The sequence below is a fragment of the Aquila chrysaetos genome, chromosome 4, assembly GCF_900496995.4.
Source record: "Aquila chrysaetos chrysaetos chromosome 4, bAquChr1.4, whole genome shotgun sequence".
NCBI lineage: Eukaryota > Metazoa > Chordata > Aves > Accipitriformes > Accipitridae > Aquila > Aquila chrysaetos.
This window is the reverse complement of record NC_044007.1, coordinates 33,568,156-33,591,734: the sequence shown is the minus strand read 5'-3', so window position 1 is coordinate 33,591,734 and position 23,579 is coordinate 33,568,156. Positions and strand designations below refer to the sequence as shown.

At 34.9% G+C, this 23,579-nt stretch overlaps 1 long non-coding RNA gene across 1 annotated transcript in view; it reads left to right on the top strand.

Annotated features, from left to right (window-relative positions):
* Nucleotides 1-23,579, top strand: part of LOC121233241 — an 81,248-nt gene that overhangs the window by 57,036 nt on the left and 633 nt on the right. Inside the window, exon 4 of the long non-coding RNA XR_005932194.1 lies at nt 15,074-15,267. This is a non-coding gene — a long non-coding RNA (uncharacterized LOC121233241). The remainder of the gene's footprint in view (nt 1-15,073; nt 15,268-23,579) is intronic.

The following is a 23,579-nucleotide window of genomic DNA, read 5'->3' as shown; positions in this document are numbered from 1 at the left end:
TCCTTTGCTTTTCACAGCATAGAAGTTAATGTCTTTTTGTCGTTTAATCAGGCTTCTATCATACACTGTTTTCTCGCATAAAGATCCATGTCAGAATGTAAGTCACATCACTTTTTTTGATAGGAACCATATAAAAATTTTCATAAAATATATTTTCTGGGTTTTTTTTGTATTATCACTTCACAGTTATAGAAAATATTTGAGGTCTTATACTCTTAAGATTTTTTTGTGGGTTTATACAGACTGTTTAAAGTCTGTCTGAAAGGTGGAAAGAAGAGTACGTTCAGTGGCATCTTACATTAAGAGGACTGAAGTCTGGGTAGCCAGTGTTTAGAGTTAGCAGCTATTACTAGCTGAATCTTGGTTTCTATACTGCCTCCATTGGAAATTTTTTCCACTCTACTTTGCAGTGTTTATGTTCATATACATTCCTATTCATATACAGTTCATTTATATTTAAGGAATTCTGGTGAGCATGTAGCAGACATAAGAAATACAAATCATGGAAACATGGTTTACATATAGTTTTCATTTACCTATCCTTATCTTTCCTGTCTTTTTCCTTTTTCTTTTTCTTTCTCCTATATGCTACCTTTTAAAAAATATATTTCATGCTATGCTGATTTCTAGATATTTCTATGCTTATTTCTAGATACTAATTTATTTTGGAAACTTTTGGACTATGGAAGAAGTGAACAAGTTGTCTTTATACTTGTCTTGATTAACAAGACCTTTTGGTTTTGAGGAATTTTTGCTGTTCTGATTAGTGGTGGGTGTAAAAATAAAGCTGTCTCCAAGAGATTCTGTTGTGCATGATGGGCGGGGGGCAGGGAGAACAACAAATACCATTACTGATAATTTTTCTATCTCAAATTTTTCCTCATGCAGAAGTACAGCTAAATAGTTTCATGCTGCCACATCAACAATACTGCAGTATGGAAAAATCCTTTACGTTGTGGGTGAGGTTGATACAGTTTTGACGGATGTGAGTGCTTGCCATATTCATCTTTAATTACCATCTAGAATTGTTTCAGATGTTTTTTAAAACAAGGAAGAGTAAAAACAACCCTCAAGAAATAATAAAAATTTGGTTTGGCTGAAGCTTACTGAAACAGTTATATTGATTTTGGCTACTTCTGTTCCATATATTTAGTTGATCTGAACACGGTTTTTGTTATTCAATATCAATAATTTTATTATGTTATAGTTGGAAGGTATATTTTGAATTAATATTTCCCATACTAGAGAACTGTGGATTTTACTATAAATTGCAAGAATATTTATTATTAGCTTGATGCCAACTATATATTTTTGTTAATATTCATAGTAAGTGTTCGTACTGCAAGGAACATGATACTAAACTGTGAATTTAAATACTGTTGCTAACTTGCAGAGTTTTTCAAATTGTAATACCATGGAATTACATGTAGTATCATGAGCTGCCCTGTCAATGGGCACAACTGAGAAGAGGCTGGCTCCATTTTCTTAATTTTCTTTATTCCCCCACATCAGATATTTATACATATTGAAAGGATCCCCCCTGAGCCTTCTCCCTGATGATTTCAGGGACTGGGTAGTTTCCAGGTAGTCAGTGCCCTCAACCTCTCCTCATAGGAGAGATGCTCCAGTCCCTTATTCCTCTTTGTGGCTCTTTGCTGGACTCACTTCAGTATGTCCATGCCTCTCTTGTACCGGGGAGCATCATTTCCTGTGTTCACTGTAGACAGGTGCCATTCCCCTCCTACTATATCTATAACAATCCCTACATAAGCTAAAACAGTTCTTGGAACTCCTACAGTTTTATCCAGATGCTCCCAGAATGGAGTATAGTCTTTACTTCAGAATTTGCAGGGGTTTTTGTCACAATCTCAGTTCAAGCAGTTAAGATTAGTTAAATTAATCCATAAAACAACGTAGGCAAAATGGGAAATTGTAGACCTGAATATGACTGATTAATGAAACAAACTGTTAGGAGTTGGCATGCTTACCTTTTAGAGATTGTAGCTTTACTGCAGCTATTCTGCATGAATATGAATTTACAATGATATTTTTTCCTGTTCATTATGCTGAATTGGACTGGGTAACTTGGTGTAGGGTGTTAGAAAATAAGGAAAAGCTGAGTTTACAAGTAAAAGCAACAGTTTGCTTTGGAGTTCCTTGGGATATTGTGAAAAACTTTGAAATAAAATGTTGTCTTTGTAAGAGGTTAACGGTGGAATGATGTTAAAAGAAGTGGCCCTCTATGCAGAGAACCGGATTCTATGTTTCAGTGAAAATTTTCTAACATGGAATAGAGCTATACATTTGCAGAGTAAGATTTGATCCTATTAAAAATTCTTTCTTTTTGTTAGAGAACTGCAAGTAATATTTTACTTTCCTTTTTTCTAAGTCCCAGAAGACTGAAGGTGTTGCATTGTACCAGTATGAAGTAGGTGACAGTTTTATATTTAAGAGCTTAAAATTTACACAAATAACATAGATAAAGTATGGAGAATTAGATAGAAAATTAAAGAATGATGGCTCATCTGTGACATATTGAATCCATAATAAGAGTGTAGGTATTCTTGCACTGCTAGATAGAGGGTATCTCTTCATGCCTGTTTTGCCCTTATTGTTACCTCTGCTATATTGTGGTAGCGCCCTGGTACTTCAATTCCAGAAAAAATTTAGATATGCAGCTTTTCCAAAGCTCCTATAAATGACTGCACACATTATTCACAAAGAACAACTTTTTCAAAAGAAGAGTTCTGGCCTCCTTCTGGCTACAGATGCCCACATCTGGAATAAATCTAACTTAAATCAAGAAGTAAGAATCATTCTGTGCTTCTCACATATCTCGTTGCATGTCATGGCTAAGCCAAAATTTGACTGTGCCCATTGTCTTGCTTTCTTCTAGCAAGTGTCAGGAAAATTATTTGACGTGCTTGTGTGAACACTGAATATTTTCCAAAGAACTTGGGAAAGTTTAAGACTGTATTTTACTTTCTGTATGAATACAAGAGGTAAGATTCTTAAATATTGATAAAACTAATAATTTAGGGGAGTTTTGATATACTTTTCTATTCACACAGAGAGCACAGAATTGTAATACTTTTCTTGCCATCTGATTATTGGTAACTGGTCATGGATTTGTTATTTTGTTTGACAAATATATATATTTTAGTATAAATAGCCATAATATAGCTTTGCTTGCATTGCCATTATGCAAATTACATCTGTTTAAAGACATTTCGTCTAGAGTAGTTTTAATATTAAAAGGATATAGCTGTCTTTTTTTTTTTTTTTTAATTCCTGTATCTCTTTATAATTGATTAATGTTCATTTAGATGAATAATGTATAACTCATATAGCTCCTGGCTTATTAATTGTTTAATTTCAGAGAAAGTAACTGAGTACTAAGGAGAAGCAAGTTGTCATTCAGAGGGACACATTAAATTTAAATACTCCATTGATGCATAGAGCAGAAGTAGTCAAAGTACTTCATATGTGCTTCTTACATCTAGTACTGTGCTTATGAAGAAGAATAATGATAATAAAGATTAAAGAGTATTAGGGGTTTTTTAGATAGAAGAGGCATTTGATAGCATGTGATTTGGCAAATTTTATGATCCTGTGCTGGTTTTGTTTTTCTTTATATGTCCTTTTTTTCTGCATCTTTGGTTTTGTCTGCAGTAGGCGAAGCAGAAAGAGGACCAAATTGAATAAACAGTGCTCACACTTAACAATAAACAAGATAAATATGCAAATGATTAAATGATAAAATTAACCTTAAATTGTAGATAAGACTTTTGCCTTTGCAATTGAAATTAATCTTGAGATATATTTAGATCAAAGGAACAGAATCTGAATCAACATTGGTCTTTTGATGAGGATATGCAGTAGTTCGGTTTCACTTGAGAGCCTATGACACTCACTAGACAGGACTTAATTTTCATTTTAGGTAGATCAAGAAGAGAAGTTCCTCCTCCTTACAGAGAAGTAGTTAGTGCTGTATAACACTTTGGAGTTGGCTAAGTGTAGTGGTCAATGTATGAAGATGAAACATTTTTTGAAGTTTTTATTTTAAGAATTACTAATAGTTACAACTTCCCAGTATTTTTATATTACTGTTTTATGTATGACATAGCTAACTTCACCTTGTACTTGTACAGTGTGCTATTTATAGAAGGGTAATTAATGAAAGACAGAAAATTATTTCAGGGATCTTGTGTCTTAGCTTTCTGTTGTAGTTATTTTGCTGTTCTTTGAAAGAACCAAATTATTTATTTTTGTTAGTATTGGGAAGGAAGTAAAAATAAAAGTCAAATAGCCTGCAGTTGAATTTCTTGGTTTTGATCTTGACATTTAAAAACTGTGAAGTTATTATGTATCATGGAAAACAGGTAAGGATATCTCATCTCCCTCTGCCAAAGCCAAAAAGTTGTTAATAAGATGCATAGAACATTTCCTTTTCTCTACTTAGAATTTATAGCATGTTCTGTAAGCAGACAAAATAATCCCAAAATAACTTGTTTTTTCCACATTTGCAGAGCTGCATGCCTTACATTCAAGAGCAGAAAAAAAAGACATTGGGAAACACATATGCTTCACTACTATACAATATTGATAGAAAAAGTAGAATACCTTGCATGTCTGCTATCTTTACATTTCTCCTATCCTTATGAGCACTGCAGGAATCTCTCTTACAGCAAAGAAAATGGATTGAGAAGGCAAATACTTTTGTGTTACTTATGGTCTCAAACAGCAGGAGTTCTCCATGTGATATGACACCTGAGGGCCCTGTAAGTTCTGAGTCTATTACTAGACACCTGTCCAACTTCGTTCCCAAGAAGCATCAGGTGTATACAATGGCTGGACTAGCAGGCATGATTGGTTCTCTGCAATCATCTTTCACAGCTCTGTCTATGAAGAAGAGGCACCAATTCTCAATAAACCCTTACAGAGCAAGGTTCCCATAGGTCCCAGCAGTGTCTCTAAAAGGAGAACTCCAGGGTGCAGGCTCATTACCATATCATCCAATCTCACAGTGCTAACTTTTTTTCCCCTCAGACCTTTATTCTTTGCAGTGCCAACTAATTCTCCAATTATCAAGCATTCTATAAGAGAAGTAATTGCAGGAGGACATCTTTTGAAGATACAACAGACTGCAGTCCAAATGTTGCATTCTTTAACCCTTCAATTCACAATGAGAGCAGCCTGTATCCTTGGCAGTTACTTACAGCATATAATAGGTCTTTCTCAAACTGAAGACTCTCAGTTGACTGAAACCTCTACTATTGTGATTTCTGGGACTAATGAGGCTCTGCTGACTATAACACTACTTATGTTTTCTGATGTAGGATAAATTCAAAGTCAAGGAATCTCTCAAATTTTTTCAGGAAACTCAAAGCCCTGCAACGGAATCTGTATCTAAAAAGTGCCTCACAAATTGGTATGTCTAGGAGAGACTGCAGAAAAAGAGAAGTAGCATAAAAATGAATTGAATGCGTTTTTGAAGAAAATTGGAGTATTTCTTTTAATATATAACTTGATACCTTAACTAATGTTAAGCGGTCTGAAGTGGAAAGATACCAGAACCTTTGAATTCAGGTAACATAGATGAGGATAAGGAATCTCAGGAATAGCAGAAGTATATAAATGTGATTTGAGACTCAGACTTTCTCTGTGTATTTTTATAGCTTTCAAGTGCCTTGCAATGTTAAGTAAAATAATATTGTTTCCTTTTCCAATAAAGTTCACTGACTTCTATACATATATGGCACAGTATTAGTACATATGACATTTTGGCATTTTCACAAATGTTTTCTCAGTTACATGCTATGTATTCTGTCTCTCAGATGCCAACGTATTCATGTACAAATAAACAGCAGATTATTTCAGAACAGTTGGTGAAGAGAGTTCCAGAAAAATATTAGAAAATGATTTGATATAATTGTGTGAAGGGAGATTAAATAATGTGTAAAGGACTAAGTATAGGAGAGTAGTCCAAGAAAAATGGAGCAGTTCACTGAAACATGGCTATTCCTTTAGCTGCCGCTAAATCTTGTAAGTGGAAACAGGCAAATGCACAGAGGGGTTACTGGGAATGGAAAAATCTTGTGTTGAGAAGGAAGGACCAAAATACATAGACCAAGAAACAGAGGAAAACTATTTGATAAAGTTGAACTCATATGCTGAGTGAATTCAAGGATAGTTTTCAATAGTAGGAAGGCAGGTTTTGTATAGCTGAAAAGATTAAGTGCAGAAAACAGTTGTGGTGGTATTTAATTTCTTATAGTGGGATAGCATTTGGAAACAGGAATGGTTTAGAGAGGTAGAGTGTGTTGTTAAAGCATTTATAGGTCAGTAGGTGATAATAAATTAAATTTGAAGGCAAGAAAATGTGATGTTTTATCAGTTAAAGTTACTGTAAAGAGGTAGTAAGGTACCTGCAAAACACTAGCTTGGCAAATACAATTTCTAAATCTTTTGTTTTTACAGAGACACCTGAAGTTTATTATCATAGTTGGTACGTTATGATGCTACTTAGGAGAAAAAAATTGGTCAAATTTTAAATTTCCTTCAATTAAAACAAAGTACTGCACAAATGCAAAAATGATTTTTTTTGTAGTTAACATTTAAGATAACTGTATCACTAATAAGTTGTTTTTAAACTGCTTTACAAATACTAACTACTTAAGGGAGGGTGACAGGTAAAGGGTGGAAAGAAATGTGAGTCCTCCTGGGTATGTCTTGCTTCTGTTGTGAACAAGCAATGTTGGATAGAATTGTCCAGGCTGTCCTTTGAGCTTCAAGGTTAACTAACAACTTCTCGTAGTTAGATCCTTACTGTTTCCAAGTTAATTGGTCCACCTTCTCACATTCATACAGAAATCATGCTTCCCTGGAAAGTCAGTTCAAACTACCTGACATTAGACAATATTTTCACACTGGGAAAAAAAAAAGCATTTCCTTAAAAATCAAGAGACTATAAACTTAGAGAAGTGGGCCCTAAAAGTATAATCTTAAAAATTTCCTGGCTGTTTGTGCTTCCTTGCTATGATGTGAAAGAAATAGTAATTCTCTTAAGATGCAAAATGGAATTCCTGATGGCAGTTTGCATCTGACTCTAAGTCCAAGTGTTAGATAACAGACAGGCTACGTGGATATCTTGAGAGTCTGTCACAATGTGGGGTAGTGAAGGGGTTTCTTGCAAGGAAATAAAAAGACAGTAGACTAGAATTCTCAGTTAATGTACCAGTAAAATGGACAGAAGATTCCTACTGAATGTTAAGATCATGCACAGCTCTTTGTGAATGCAGGGCCTAAGTTGTATGGTCAGTAGAGCTTAGATGTAGTATAAAGTCACCTGTACAAATGTGGAAAAAATTCAAATCTAGCTCTGTTTCTCAACCACAGCAGAGTTTAGAATTTTTTTTAAAGTATTCTTTAATCTAGCAAGCACCTACAGCCCTGATGTCTGTGCTTCTAGTCATTATAGAATCCTTACTCTTTTTTTTCTGAAAAGTTTATCTCTAAAATATTTGATTTGTTTATTTCCTGCCAGGGAGGTAAACACACCTCTTTTTTTCCCTTGTAAGACCATACTAGTTGTGATGCTACAAATATTTCCTTTAGGTTTTCTCTTTGATGATTATGGCTGTAAAGAAACTTCTTTTTTTCTTCTTTTTAAATGACACCATGCCATTTTATGGAGTTATTGCTATATTGTCACTGTTTTAGCTGTTATTTTTAAATTTAGAGGAAATCTGTGGGACCACTAAGAATATACAGATTTTCTCAAAAGCTACCTAGAAAAACATGGTCTAATAGAAATCCTTTTTGTGTTTAAGAAAAATTAAGAATGTAGTCTGACTTACTGGATAGTCAAAGGAAAATACAGAAAGTGACCAGCAGAAGAATAAGGGATTGCAGTCTTCCTCTTTGTGATTTTTCATTCTGCCCATCTTGATGTAGCTTGCAATTTCATGCTAAAGATTTGTAGTTAACACTGGAACTTTTCTCAGACATAAGGGAATTCCAGCAATGTTCCACAATGGAGCAGAAGAGAAATAAGATAAAATGAGTCCAAATGAAATCCATTCTCTTTTTTTTTTGGCAGATTCAAACAGGAGGCAGCCCTCAGTGTGTTCATTTGAGAAGGTGTTTGCTCTCTCCCCACCTCAAAAATAAGTTTATCTGAGATTTTTTTCTAAAATGAAATGGGACTCGGGCCAATGCTCAGACATTGTATGAGATACCAGGCCTGTATAAAAAGACAGAAGATCAGATTTCTTCCATTACTACACTTTACAAAGGAAATCACAACCTTGATTTTGTACCACTGGTAACTGAACAGCAAAGAGGCATTAGAAGAATTTTGTATGTTTTCTATGCTCTCTTTTATATTTTTGAGGTGCCCTACTGCTTAATAATAATGCTGCTGCTTAGGTGAAATTCTTTCCTTAAGTCTGCATGCAGCTATCTTTCTGCACTGGTATCTTTGCCATAAATAAGACAGTAAATATCCTGTAGAAAGTAGTCAAGATAGAAAATTCACAATTTGAACTGGGACTGTTTTCAGTTTTCTGACTAGCAGCTGCCATTCTCATCACGAGGTCATTAATCCAGCTGAATGGGGTGTCAGTCTACCATATTGCCACTTTTATACCTTTACAAATAGATCCCCTGATAGCAGATCTGGGTTCTTAAGATCAACAGAAACTGGTTTCTGTGATCTTGTAAAAACACTAAAGAAGAATTTTCTAGCATCTGTTAGATCCTTCCACCATCTCCTTAATAAGCTTATTCCACATTCTTTTTTTCTGCTATGATTGGAGGTGGTTAAATTACTAGATTTATTCCAGAACTCAGCAGTCAAATGGTTTCTCTATTTATCACTGCATTTTTGGTTGTCATTTACTTTAATTTTTAATAAATCGCTGATTAATTTTATTTTTTCATTGTGTGCAGGAATGGGTACAACTGGGAAACTAAAATAAGAGTCACAATTATCATAATCTATTGTTAATTAAAATTATGAAAACCATAACATATTATTATCGCTGTATAAAAGGCATGGTGGTTTGGATTTTTTTTTTTAGAAAACAATGTAAAAACGGTGCTATCAAAGTCTTTTTGCTAATATTTTTGAAAGATGTATCAGTTTGTGTACTGCATGTATGCATACTTGTGTATGTCTGCCATTCAGACTCATTTCAACCTGACAGATGTAAAAACAGAAAAAGACAAAAAAACCCTAGTATGAACTTCATGCAATTAGAATTACAGCAAGTGTTTTATATTACAGTTATATAAGGAAGTGTGCCATTTTATAAAAGAAAACTTAGAAGATACGAAGTTCCTCTGAGTGCATCTCTATCATTTAAAAAGCCCATTTGGTTTCTGCTGTTAGATTATAGTTTGAATTCAAAGTAGTAATTCTCCAAAGAAAGCATTAAGCTTATTTGTTCAATTCTGTATCAAGATTACAATGAATGTAAATACTAAAATGAAAGAATAGCTGAAGGAGTCTGCCTACCTCCAGATTTTTCTTCTGGTTTTTTTTTTCTTTTTTCTACAATATCTCACCTTTATATATTAATACAATTAAAATAAGAATGTCAGCTCCTGCTTTGGGCCTAACTTGGCCTTTATAAACTAGCTTGACTTTTGGAATTTGTCAGTACGATTAAAAATTAGGCATTAATTTTAAAACCAATGTGAAATATTTATTTTTTCTAGGCTGCCGTTTTGCTTTTGCTCCTGAAGGCAATCTAAAAAGGGGTACTGTTTGGTGTTTGTTTAGAATGCATTTATGAAAAAGAATTGTTTTTTATTCTCACAGCAAACTTCCTTGCAAGCATCTGAAAAATATCAAGGATTTAAAAAAATGAAGTGTATGCTTAAGTCTGTTGCATACAGTTCTATCCATGCTCGTACATTACAGAGGTAGTTTAATCACCCATAAGAAATTACTAGCTTCTCTGTTCGTGAAGCATGACATTTCAATTGCACAGCCAATAAAAGAATTACATGAAGAGGGCTGAAATGATTTACTGTATGGAAAGCCACAAGACCAAGGTTACCATGGTGAACTACCTTTCTGTGCATACAAGGTCAAGTGAGAGTGACCTGTCAGTGGACAACCTTCAGTGCTAACATAGTAATATATTGCACCAACAATGGTTTGTTGATCTGCTTCTTAAATAATTATAAACATTTTAATATTTGATATTTTTTCATTGCTGAATTTTTTACATGTGGACAATAATGAATACAGAAATCTTCATTTTATGCTTCAGTAATAGTAGTTTAACAGCATTAGATGAACATCTGTGTTTAGCAAATTTTTATGAATTGTAATTGTATACAGTAATGTTTCTTTGGGTATGTTCAGAGGTTAAAAAAAGCTTACCAAGGGTTTTCAGATATTTAATCTAGTGTGTATGAGATTCTAGTTGATGCTTTTCATATTTTCTGACTCTGCATTATTGTATATTGCAGAATTCTTCTTTCAGTTCCAGTGGGGCTGGAGATGGGGAAGCAGGGTGCATTGCAAATAGTCTGTGTACAAATATTGTCAAAGAAAACATACAATTATAATTAAAATGTTCAGAAAAAAGTCTGAAAAGCAGGGACTTCATCTAATGGTTCTCTGAAAAATATTTTGTTGATGCATAAAATGAGAACTATACTAATAAATGTCTCTTGAATTACATATGCTGTAAGAAAATGAAACCCTTTGGGTTATGAATCTTGGATTTAAAGAGGCAGTCATCAAATATTTAAGATGAAAATGCAGTAACACATGCTAGCTGTCATGTGTAAGTTTGGTGAATGTTATGACAAGGTTTTTAAAACATTCATAGTCAGAGTATTTTTATAAAAATGTTCATTAATTCAAACAGACATTCATATCTGGCAACCTGCATTACAATTGAGATTTCTAGATGCATGAGAAATCTTTGTAGAGCCAAGAAAATATGGGTGAAATATATAGCAATCATGTTTAAATTATACATTATAAGGCATACCTATCGGTATGTTGTCATATTATGCATTAAATTTAGTGCATAAATCAGGTTGTTATAATTCTGATGTCGCCAAAAGGCACAAAATATGACAAACAGGACTAGGCATGTAGATATTATCATACTCAATAATTCAATGAGCATTTGTTTTATGTAAATTAACTCCTGTTAATAAAAATTACACTCATTTATTACACCACTTCCATGTGATAATTAAAAAAATGTCCTTTTTCTTGAAAATCATTACAAAATGTGAATAATGCATTTGTTTAATATCTTTATAAACAAGATCCTACCATCAGATTAGTTCTGGAAATGAAAGCGTTATTGATTTCTATAATAATTTCATAATACTGTTACATTGCAGTGCTGAAACTGCTAATCTCGTTTTTGTGGAGAACTCTATGCATTTAAAGCAGTGCTTGAACTCTCACATACAGCATAGAAACAATATTAATTTGATACAGGCTGCTATTGTTGAATCTGCAGAAAAAATACCTTTCAAAATACGGAGAATAAAAGAGGGTGATACTTTTAACTGTAGCTTTTAACATAATGAACACAACTATCTATTAAAAGTGTTGCGATAGAATGTTTTTTTTCAACACATTCAAGCATATTGGGTGGTAGTATACCAAAATTTCAGTGTGGTTTTGATCTTCTTAATTTACGCTTGAAATACATACCAACCTAAGAAAAGTTTAGAGCTGTGTTCTTAATAAATCCCTGAAGTGTCTATGATTATGAGGGATCTCTAATAGAGGATACAATATATCACCTGACCTTGTGTCTACTTTCCCATTTAAAAAAAAAAAAAAGGAAAGAAAAAAAAGATTGGAAGCTTATTATTGCCTGCTTTTAATTCCAGAATATCAGGGTTCACTGGATTTTCTTTTTTTTTCTCTCTTTTTTTCTTTTTTTTCTCTTTTTACTAATTAGTAGGTGCAGACTTTCTTAAGACATTCGTTTGCTGATCTTACCAGACCAACAAAAGACAGGAGTGAATATGTGTGGGAAAAGATTCAAGGCAAGATCTACCTCATGCTAAGGAAATTATTCAGAGCTGAAAACGTTTGTCTAAGGGCTACTAATTGAGTTAGTGAGCCAAATCATGGAGAACCTGTGGACATCTTGATAAGACACAGCACACAGGGAAGGTGAAATTCTTGAACCTAACCTGATTCCACCCTTCATCACTAGACCCAGCAAGCCTCTTGGCAGGAAATAAAAGACTTCTTATCTTCTGTTCTTTATTAAAAGTAGCTAAATAAGTACTTTAAGATACCAGGCTCAGCTGAAGTTGAGTATGCTGCTGTGAATGGTAGTCCCAACTGAGCATCATGTCAGAGCACTTCTATTCAATTGATTGTTAGTGGCAGGCTGCTAGAGCCACTACTTAGCTCTGCAAAGTGGCAGAAATCAAAGAAGGCCTTGTTGCTGTGCACAGAGAAACAGCAAATGATCCTGAAGTGCATCCTCCAGCTCCCCTGGAATGTTATGGAGCAAACATTGAAAACTGTGGGGCATATACTCACTGGTGAAAACTCTTCCATTCACTTGTAGGACACATCACACAAAGTTCCTGTACTTTATAAAGGAGAGCCAGTTAGACTGCCAGTTGTATGATGGCCAGATCTTTACACTACTGGGACTGTTGTCAGATTACCAAATGACTGACAAGCAATATTAGGTTTTGAATGGTGCATAGAGACTTAAAAACCAGAAACTAAAAATACACAGACTAAGAAACGCCAAATTTTTGATCTATCTCATGGCCGTTGGCAACTGATAAGTGGAGTTATATTTCACGATCAGAAAAACATAGGCTAGATGGCATTAGTATTATGTTACAACTACAACGGGAATGAATGTGTAAAATGTGGAAATCCCTCTGGTGGTCAGAAATGTATAGGTTACATCTGTTGTTTACCCAAGATTGATTTAAAGAAAAATTTGTAATAGGTTTTTAAAGAGAAATTTAAAATTTGCCAGAAAAAATGAGCTCAATAAAGCAGGCATAGTGAACCTTCAGAAAGTTAACCCATGTTTTAATGCTCTAGAATATCAAGATTTTTAATTTTTGTCTCTGTTTTCAGGGTCCTTTGCTTACTGAAGGTATTAGACATTTACAATGGCTACTATGGGCATCTAATTAGGTCCTGGAAATCTTCTGGAGATATTCTCATTTCTTCATTCAATATATAACAGGGCTTTTCTCCTGTCTTTGTTTCTTTGAACTGCACCTACCCAAGATGTTTAAATAGTCCATCCGATTGACACAAGACTAAGAAAAAAATGGTTTTCTAATCATTATGGACCAGGGCAATTAAATATTTGAATTAGTGCTGAATTTGATTCAGATGTCAGGCTTCCAACTGAACAACCGAGTATGGCAAAATATATTTATATGTATTAAATTAACAATAAAATTTAAGTATACTTTGTTTAGTAGAGATTTTGCATTTTGATTCCACTCTCCTTCACCTTAAATTATACAAAAGTATTAGAGGTCAGATTAACTATAATGCTAAAAAAACATCAAAGTCACTGAGCACTCTTGTTTTCCTCTTTATATAGCAGTTGTCTAAGTAAGCAATTTAGGTATCTGTATTAAACTGAAAAGGTGGTGATACTAAGTAGATAAGATTTAAGTGATTTTTTTTTTTTTTTTTTTTTTTTTTTTGGCCACTGAATCATTTAGAAGAATATATGAAGGTGAAGCCTCATGTATTGGAAGGGGATGTTCACTTTGCACCAAAAATGACTGGCAGCAGTGTGATGCATTACAGATTCTATCTATCTACACACCTGTAGATTCTATTTTTGCATTTGGAAGCAATCCCAAATACAACTGATAATATTCAGAACTATATCTGTTTTCATAAAAGAGATTCTCAACCATTAAACATTTGTGAGGCTATTAAAATACATATTGGTCTCGAAGGACTACCTTTTTTGGAACTTATCGTCCTTTTCTGCCATTTCTAGGATTTTGCTTCCCTTTAAATACTATGAAAAGAATATGGCTTTAGTTTAATTTTTAGGATATCTTATTGTTTACTTCACAGTTTAACCGTCCATGTATTTATTGGTGGAAGCTGTGACTTTTTTATCTGACAAAATATCTTTTTGTGGATTGCTTTTGTCCAATTAATACTTTTGTTCTGCTTTTGGCTGGGATAGAGGTAATTTTCTTCATAGTAGCTAGTAGGGGGGCTATGTTTTGGATTTGTGCTGGGAACAGTGTTGATAACACAGGGATGTTTTTGTTACTGCTGAGCAGTGCTTACACAGAGCCAAGGCCTTTTCTGCTCCTCACCCCACCCCACCAGCGAGGAGGCTGGGGGGGCACAAGGAGTTGGGAGGGGACACAGCTGGGACAGCTGATCCCAACTGACCAAAGGGATATTCCAGACCATATGACGTCATGCTCAGCATATACAGCTGGGGGAAGAAGAGGGAAGGGGGGGATATTCGGAGTGATGGCGTTTGTCTTCCCGAGTAACTGTTACATGTGATGGAGCTCTGCTTTCCTGGAGATGGCTGAACACCTGCCTGCCGATGGGAAGTGGTGAATGAATTCCTTGTTTTGCTTTGCTTGCATGCACAGCTTTTGCTTTACCTATTACACTGTCTCTATCTCAACCTATGAGTGTTCTCACTTTCACCCTTCCGATTCCCTCCCCCATCCCACTGCGGGGGGGGGGGGGAGTGAGCGAGCGGCTGCGTGGGGCTTAGTTGCTGGCTGGGGTTAAATCGCGACAACTTTGAAACTGTAAATAGCATCTAGGTAGTAGGGGTATATGCACTATAGAAATTACTAACTGAATGTGGAGGGATTTTTCTCAGTAAGACTCTTTTTGATAATGTAATTATATTTAATACTTAAGTGCGTACAAACTATGTGCTGGTGGAAAAGAAACAAAACACAGCAACAGGCAGTAACCTTTGTTCAGCAGGAGAGAGTATAAGCACAGATCAAAGCAAGCAACAAACGTAAAAACATAAATGAACAAAAATAGCATGTTAAACTGGAGATAAATCCTCCCTTCTTCTTACAGCTACATAACTGGAATTCATGCCCGTGTGGAGAGAGAAAGGGAAGAGAAAGAAGAATCTTTGTACACTAAGGATCACATGCAACCCATTAGAAGTGCTACAGCTATGGCAGATCTCCTGTGTCTCTTGAGTTATATATGCAGCACTGAACATGGGAAGAAGACGGTTGCAGCCATTTAATAGTAATATATTTAAAGTAAGACATCATCACCTATATTTAGGGGAAGATGAAACTTGAATACAGTAATACCCTCAAAAGTCAAAACTTTTGGAAAGTGTTAATTTTCTATAGGCACTTTCTTTCTCATAATCCTTCTGTCTTTTTGTGATCTATGTGGTTTTTTCTGATCGCAGGGGTTTTTTACTACAGATTTCCTGAATTGGCAGTACATATAATGGTAATACTTCATACAGCTTCCAAAGATTTGGCAAAGACTTCTGAATAAGTATTTTCAGTTAAATGTGTATGCACTTTATAAAGTGTATTTAGTGGATAGATGTTGCATTCTATAACAACATCTAATACTTATCATAAGGGTCTTTAATTGTGAATGTCATTGTCATTTTCATTATGAAGAAGGCTTTTTTTTTTAAAAAAAAAAAAAAGAATGGTCCAGACCATTTCTCATTTTGAATTCTCTTCCTTGGAAAGCTGCAGGTGCATGTTCATAATTTGACAGTGCTGCATTATGGATTAGCTAGTGAAGGCTATTGTACAGTGAGCTCTGCAGTCATCTCATTGACTTCCTTGAAGTCCAAGCATATCATCTCTGTGACACCAACATTGCTGCCAAACTCATGTTTAAGTGGTGCAGCTAACCAAGTTTTTGAAAGAATTGTATTTAAAAATACAGAAAGGCATGAACACTGAATTCTGCAAAAAGAAATTTTATAAAAAGGATGTGTTTTATAAATCTGAAGGCTATAAAGAAAATAATTGAGCAGCACTGATATGGTTTTTCTTGTACTGTGTAAACAAAAACTTATTTTAGGTATTAATGCATTAGTAGTATATTCATATTATACACTGATGACCTATATGTGAAGAATTAACTTGATGCAGTTTAAAATGCCTAAAAGATTAAGCCTCTGAAATATTTTTAATAGAAAAAGCTTGACTATAACTAAAATAAAAGTAATCTGTGCAATAAGTTATTTAAATACGTAAATTAGTTGCATACTTTGGGGGAGGAGGGTTGCTTAAGTTGAAAAGATAAAATTCTAGAAAAATATTTAAATCTAAATATAAAATCAAGGTCTATTTAAATGTAGATTTTGCGTTTCCAAAGATGACTCTGTTATATATGGACAGAGTAGGAATGTATTGTTTTGCTGGCACAGATTTAGTAGGTAGATGAAGGAGCCTGTATCCTTCCAACTCTCCTCTGTTAGCACAACCTGGTCATGTGACATAATAACAGTAATGTGATGCAAAGGGTCCCTCCGCTTAAGTTCCTAGCTACAGGAGCTGAATCAGGTAATGAGTAAGCTACATACAAGTACCTAATTCCACTTAGAGAACTGTGCAGTTGACTTTGCTTTTCTCTAAATTTTATAATCCAAATTACGATTTTATCTTCAAGAGAGAAACTATCTTAGCAAACTTCAGATGGAACCAATTTGAAGCTGTAAATTTAGAAAGAGAAGTGGATTATAAAATAACAGTAGGGAAGGGGCTTGTCTGTCAAGTATGGATGTAAAGAAGAGATGAGTTTATAATTGAAGGAGAAAGGAAGCAAACTGTAACCTAAAGAAAATGGAGCTTTACATAGACCCTTGAATGGCTGTGATATGCTGTATCCCCACTCAAGTACCTTTTCCGCTGACACTTTCTACCTACTTTGTATCCCTTCTTTGTCCAACTTTTCCACACCTTCACCCTAAATGTCAGTTTTCTTAGGTGTATCTTTTACCTTCTAAATTCCCCCCAAATCTCTGTGTTTACATATCTGTCTTTGAGTCTGTGAGTGCCAGTTCTTTTTCTATCCTTGTCTTCCACCTCTTGTTTTATTAGTGCTTATTTTGCACCCCAGGTAACCTTGCTTTTCATCATATTATTTCTACACCAAATGCTTTGGTTGCTCTTAGTGCTCACCTTTATATTCACATTCACAAGTCCCCTTGTATTCGTTCATAAACATGAAGAAAAACAGTCAGTGAAAAGCTCATCAACAGCAAAGATCAAAATCCCTGGATGTAGTAGAATTGAACTTTTAAAGGTTTTATTTATTGACATAGTTGTTTATTTAGTCAGTTTCATTGTGGGCTTTTTCTGTGTTTGTGGACTTTGCCCTTTCCTGCTTACAAAAAAAAATAATCATTTTTACTTCTATACAAAGAAGTACAAAAGACCTCATGTTTGTGTCTTATTCTTTTGACTTCTGTTTATTTATCCTTAGCTTTTATGCTATTAATATTGATATTGATAACTTATTGTTATTGATTCATTTAACATCTTTTCCTGGCTTATAAACAGAGTTTTTCTGAAGTTTAGAGTTAATCAGTGATGGATCAGGATCCCTTTTGTAGACAGGTCCAGTTACAAATATTGAAACCAATATGTAAACTAGGTCCTATTTCATTTCATGTTAGTTAAGCTGGTTTGTATTTTGGGATTCACTCCTATATTAGCAGCAAAATGCAGAAAATAAAAATGTATTAATGAACAGTAGAGGCTGAACTAGGATGCATGTTTCATATACTTGAGCTGTTTGCTTTTTTTGATATTTGTTTCAATCTGTGTATCTGTACATTCAAGAATATATAGATTTTGGAAGGCATACCTGGATTTACAGCTCATCTTTTGAATCCGTGTTCCTTTCTTAGAAAAAGTTTATTTGAATTACATTGCTGGCATTGTGTCCTTAAGCAGTTCAGATATGGTTACCCCTAGTGACATGCTTACTGCATTCCCATACACAGAATAACTTTCAGCCTAAGAAACATTTGTAAGACTACTCCTACCAAAACCAAAATGATCAATTGTTTTATACTAGAGCAGTTTTCAGCTTCATTTCTTTCTTCAAGTCAGCTGAGGGATATTTCTGCATTACCAGAAGATGCCATTTCAGTTTACATCTTAAACTATACTTTGTCCCCAGATGATGTTGTAAAATGAATTGCATTCAGGCAGAGGCTTCTCAAGCACAACTGCTTCATTTAACAGCAGCATATAAGTATTCAACTCCCAGTCCCTGGAGTTCTCCCTTTGCTAACAGTTAGAGCGTCAGACTTAAACTGGCAAGCTGTTTTGGAGAATGCGGTTTTTCTGAGCCTATTAACTTATATTGTGAAATATACAATACAACAGCTTTTTTCTGTTTTAAACAAGGTAGCCAAGAAACCTAAAGAAACCAGAAAAAGTCTTTTGTCAGCTTCTGAGATAAGACTAAAATGTTAAATTCAGGGTTTCTTTGAGAGTTCTGGTAATTTCAAATGGAGCATAAATTCCTGTCTTCAGCTGTTTGTCTTCCAGAAGTTTTCTAACAAGCTTAATCACACTTAATCCTTCAAATTCTGTAGACTATACTAGAAAAGGAATAGAAAATTCCATATTGATGCAAACTTCTGTAAAATTCTGTCATTACAGAAATCTTAATGTGAGGACTCAGAATTAATATACTGTGCACTATATTTTCAAAAAAGCGGACTATAAAGTTCTTATTTTATCTGAGTGCTTTCCAGGTATTCATGGATACTGTTACACAAGAACTCTCTTATCTAGGGAAATCTTGTCAGGAATTTATTGATAAGGAAGAAAGGCATAAAAAGATTAATTACATGCTCAAGAAAACCAGGCTCTGTGACAGAAGTGAATTCTGCTTCTCTGCCTTAAGAGGACCAGTGTTTCCTCCTGGACTTGGCTGGATTTGTAATGAGGTGTACCTACATGGTTTTGTAAACTCCTTATTTTGTTCTGTTTTCTGTAAACTCCTCATTTTGTTCTCGTTCTCTGTCCTGAGAAGACTCAAGGAAGAACTTAACTATGCTAACTGAAGTAGTTAACTACACCAGTCAGAGATTAGAGTTGTATTCTCAGTTTGTTTTGAGATAGTAGAAGATATCTGGTAAGGAGTTGAAGACAGATTAAAAGAAGACATTCACGGGATCAAGAAAGCCTCACTGAAAAACTGGAAGCTGATGATAGTAATTAATTTTTAAAATATCAATATTTCTTGACATTAGTAATTTTACTTACCATTGTCTGGTCTTGTACAGTATCTCCCTTATGAAAGTGTATTGAGAAAGGATACTTTCACAAATATCTCCTAACTTTTCAGTCTTTCAGTTTGGTTTTGTCATTTTAGAGCTGTTAGGAAAACAGAAAAAATCAGTGTCATCCATGGATTGTTATATTCTGGTGAATTGTATTTTTAGGTTCTGATGGGAAAAAAAGCTAAGCCAAATTCTTTCTTTTCTTTTTCTTTTTTTTTTTTGAGGAATCCCAGAATATAATGATGAACAGACAATGTATTTTATGTACTTCTCTTTAGGGCTTATTTTTGCCACCTGTTTTATTCACTGTCATGTGCAAGAAGGCCATGTGCCTTCAGTAAGAAGGCATACCCCAATCTATGCTATTTCCTTGTTGATTGTATGTGATCTAATATCAGTTCAGTGCTTGTTATTTTTCCGATTTATAGAGACCATCATGAAATACAGGCATCTTAAGCTCATTTTAGGCTAGAGAAATGTGTATAAAGAGAGAGTAACTTTGAAGCCTATCCAATAAAATGTATTCATCCTCAGCTAAGACCACAGTCTTTTCATTTGCAGGGTGGCAGAGGGTCTGCCCTGCTCTTAAGGCAAGAAAATTCAGGAGTAGCCAAAATTCTTTTTTCATTTGCACTTGTTTTTTTGTGTTGTAGCTTTAGCTGTTGATGTTACATTTCCATCCCATCACTAAACATTAGAAAACGGCTTTAATTTTTGCAATACCCATTGACGGTATGTTCAGGATGTTGTGCCACTGTAGACATCTTTCTGTTTTCTGTAAGAAAGGAGACTGCATTATACATACCTTACGTATACTAGTGGTGGAGGCCACTGATGATTCCTACATTTCTAAACCTTTGGAGTATTTAAACCTATACACCTCATAAGAGTCTTCTTCAGTGACTGTATTTTGATATCAGAGGAGAAAGAAGTTAGCAAACCATTTTGGATATAAGAAAGCTAAAACTTTATATCTTCCAGTTCATGGTCAAGACGTTAAAACTAACCAAAATTCTTTCTATTAAGACTAAAAACTAACATAGGATATAAAATTAGAATATAAAAACAGTAAAGAGAAAAGTGAAAGAATAAAAAATACAGAAGAAACCCCTATGAAATATTGAAAACTGTTTTACAGATCTTGGTCTCTAAAGTATCTTTTTTCATATATTCAGTTGTTCTCAGCAGGGATCATTATCATTTCAAGGTCTTTCATTTTAGTCTTCCTTTATGCTGTTAGTTTTCAACAAGACATTAACAATAATTACCCATGAACACTGACATATAAAGATGTCCCTTGATGCCTATCCAAACGAGTGGTCAATAAAGAGATTAACAGAGTAGTACTCACTGTACATACACCTCTGTAGAAGGCTAAGGTTCTTTTCAAGCATCTAGGTGTGAAGTTGAATGTTCAAAGTCAAGTTGTATGTCTTTACAGATCACAGAGTTTGTTGAAGTGACTGAAGAGTCAATAGTCATTAGAGCTTCTTTGCTTGTAGAAATGTTCTGTTCTGCCAAATGCAGTTGCTCAATTGACCTTTTGGCCAACAACTACAATTAAAAGGTGCATCTCCTGCACAAGATAGATGAGAACGTAGTCTTCTATGCTAACAATAATAGAAACAAGTTTCTTGCAGATCAGTTCACAGCTTTGTGTGCTCTTCTGACTTACTTTTTCCCTTTAGGTTCCCACAATTTTGAGTCATCTGCCTAAACTGATAAGAGTCCATTCTCACTCAACTCTTTTAAGGTCCACTCAAGGTCTGTTTTAATCTACCACTCTTCTATTGGTCAGGCTTCTGCTTTTCTCTCAGCCTGCAGTTCAGACATTTCTTGAGGAGTATTTTAAAATTATCAGCCTTTAAAGACCCTACGGTCCTGTGGGATTTAAAATTAGAACTATATATATTAATGAGTCTCGTTTTGAAATATTAAGTATCTGTTTATTTCTTCCTTTAGCTATGAAAGCTGCTTTCTTCTTGCCATTACTGGTGCTAAGAGGAGGACAAATTCAACTATATGAAGGATGACCCTTCTTGCATCTGTTTTTCAGAGGGAGAATCTCTCTTCTAATGTAGCCAAAATTTCTCACTTTTTGTCTGTAATGGTTAAATTAAACTTCCAGTTTTCCTTCCTGAACTTGAGACTTCTGAAATAAGCATTTGCCTTTCATATGTTCAAAGTCAAGAACATTGTTCATATTCACAGGTCCACAGACATCAGGAAATTTCCTATGCTGTTCATTTTCCAAATTTAGCCATTTCTACTCAATGGCTGTCCAAATGGATAGTGGCGTGAGCTGAGTTTTGCTATGAAACTGCTGAAATGGATCCCCCTAATAAAATCAGGGCATAATCCACCAGAGGTGAGGCAATATTCCTGGCATTGTTGGGAAAATTTTTCTTCATTTTCTGTCATACCATCACCAAATGCAATATTATTTTGGGTTGCTGAGGGCCAATATGTTTCTACATTTTCTGATTGCTGTAAGTTGTTCAACACTGCCCCGCTAGGTAGTTGATAAAGCATTTTCTTGGAGTTATCTGAAGTGTGAATGTACATTTGGACTATCAATAGAAGAAAGAGAAGTTACATACCGGTAAAGAATAATGTTTGAGATTTTGGGTCAAAAGGTACAAGTTTTCTGGCTGCTTTTCTCTTTCAAAGCTCTTTGATGTTTCTATATGTACATTTTTTTAGATGAACAGGAATAGAAATGCTGTTACTTTATATAGCTATATGCTGGGCGTGAGCAATTGTAGAATATGAATTCATCCTATATGAGTAGGAAAAGGAAAAGAAGGCTGTTTTCAAGTAACAAAGTGTAAGTGCAAGCTTTATGTTAGTGTACATATGGTCATTTCAAGAGCTCTCATTTCTTTAAATACTGCTCTTATTGCTGATGAGGCTCAATATTTTTTGGCTAAGTTATCTTCAAGTATGGATTTTGAGAATTATGTTATGAGAAAGGGTTGCACGTGCTGAGTTATGCACATGCACTTGTTGCACCTGAACAGTCAGCTTGGGCATCACGATTACTAATCTCATTGCCTTCTATGTTGGAATGATTGGTTATGTGGGCCAGAGAGCCTGTAATGTAATATAACTCAACTTTAGCAAGATTTTTAACATCCTTTTCAACAGTATTTTTATTTATAAGCTGAGATGAATGTGTTGGATGAATGGGTTGGTAGATGGACTGAAAAATGAGCAGGCATTTGGACTCAGAGGATAGTAATTAATGGCTCAGCTTCTAGATGACAACCAGTCAATACTGCAGTCTTTCTTATTCAGTTATTTTCATCAGTGATCAGAATGATGAGATAGAATGGACCCTCGGCAAATTTGCACATGAAGCTAAATTGGGAAGGGAACATTAAGTGACAAGCTGGACAGAAAAATGTTGACAAACTTAGGGTTTGAGGCAACAGAAACCTAATAAAGTTTACAAGGAGAAGTGCAAAGTCCTGCACTTCAGACAGAATAACCAAGTGCATCAGTACGGCCTGGGAACTAACTGACTTAGTAGCAGCTCTGCTGAAAGGAGAGGTTATAATGGATTGCAAGCTGAGTATGAACGGAATGCTATCATCACAAATAAGGCAAACTGGGCTACATTGGAAGGAGTGTGGAGAATATATCAAAGGAAGTTATTATTCCTTTATACTTCACACTGAGGGGGCTGTAACTGGAGTATTTTGTTCATATTGGCCGTACAGTTCAAGAAAGATGTTGAAAAAGTGGAAAGGGTCCTAAAGAGAGCTATCAAAAGTATAATGTGGTTAGAGACCTGGAGCACATGATCTTCAATGAGAGGTGGCTTAGCTTGGCAAAAGAAAGGCTAAAGAGACATTTAATAGCAGCCAGTGAAATTTGAAGGTAAACTACAAGGATGATGGGGCTAACTGTTCTTAGTAGTGGCATTTGGTATAATAAAAGGCAAAAGCCACAAGTTTCAGCTTCAGCATGGACATTAGAAAAAGTGCTTCACTAGGAGGGTCATGCAGCACTGGAACAGTTTATGAAGCTGGGTGATGGAATTTCCATCCTTGGGGTGTTTTGAAACTTGTCTAGACAAAACCAAAGCTGACCCAATCTAGTACTGGTTGTGGTCCTACTTTGAGTGAGATGTTCAACTAGATGACCTCTAGACATCCCTTGTAATCAACATTTCTATGATTCTATACCTTGTACTACTGGTTACGTGCATAATTCAGTTGTCCTTGTACTCCAGATTGGGTGGAAAAATGCAGTCAGGGAGTGTGACCACTGTGTTTATTACACATGTAG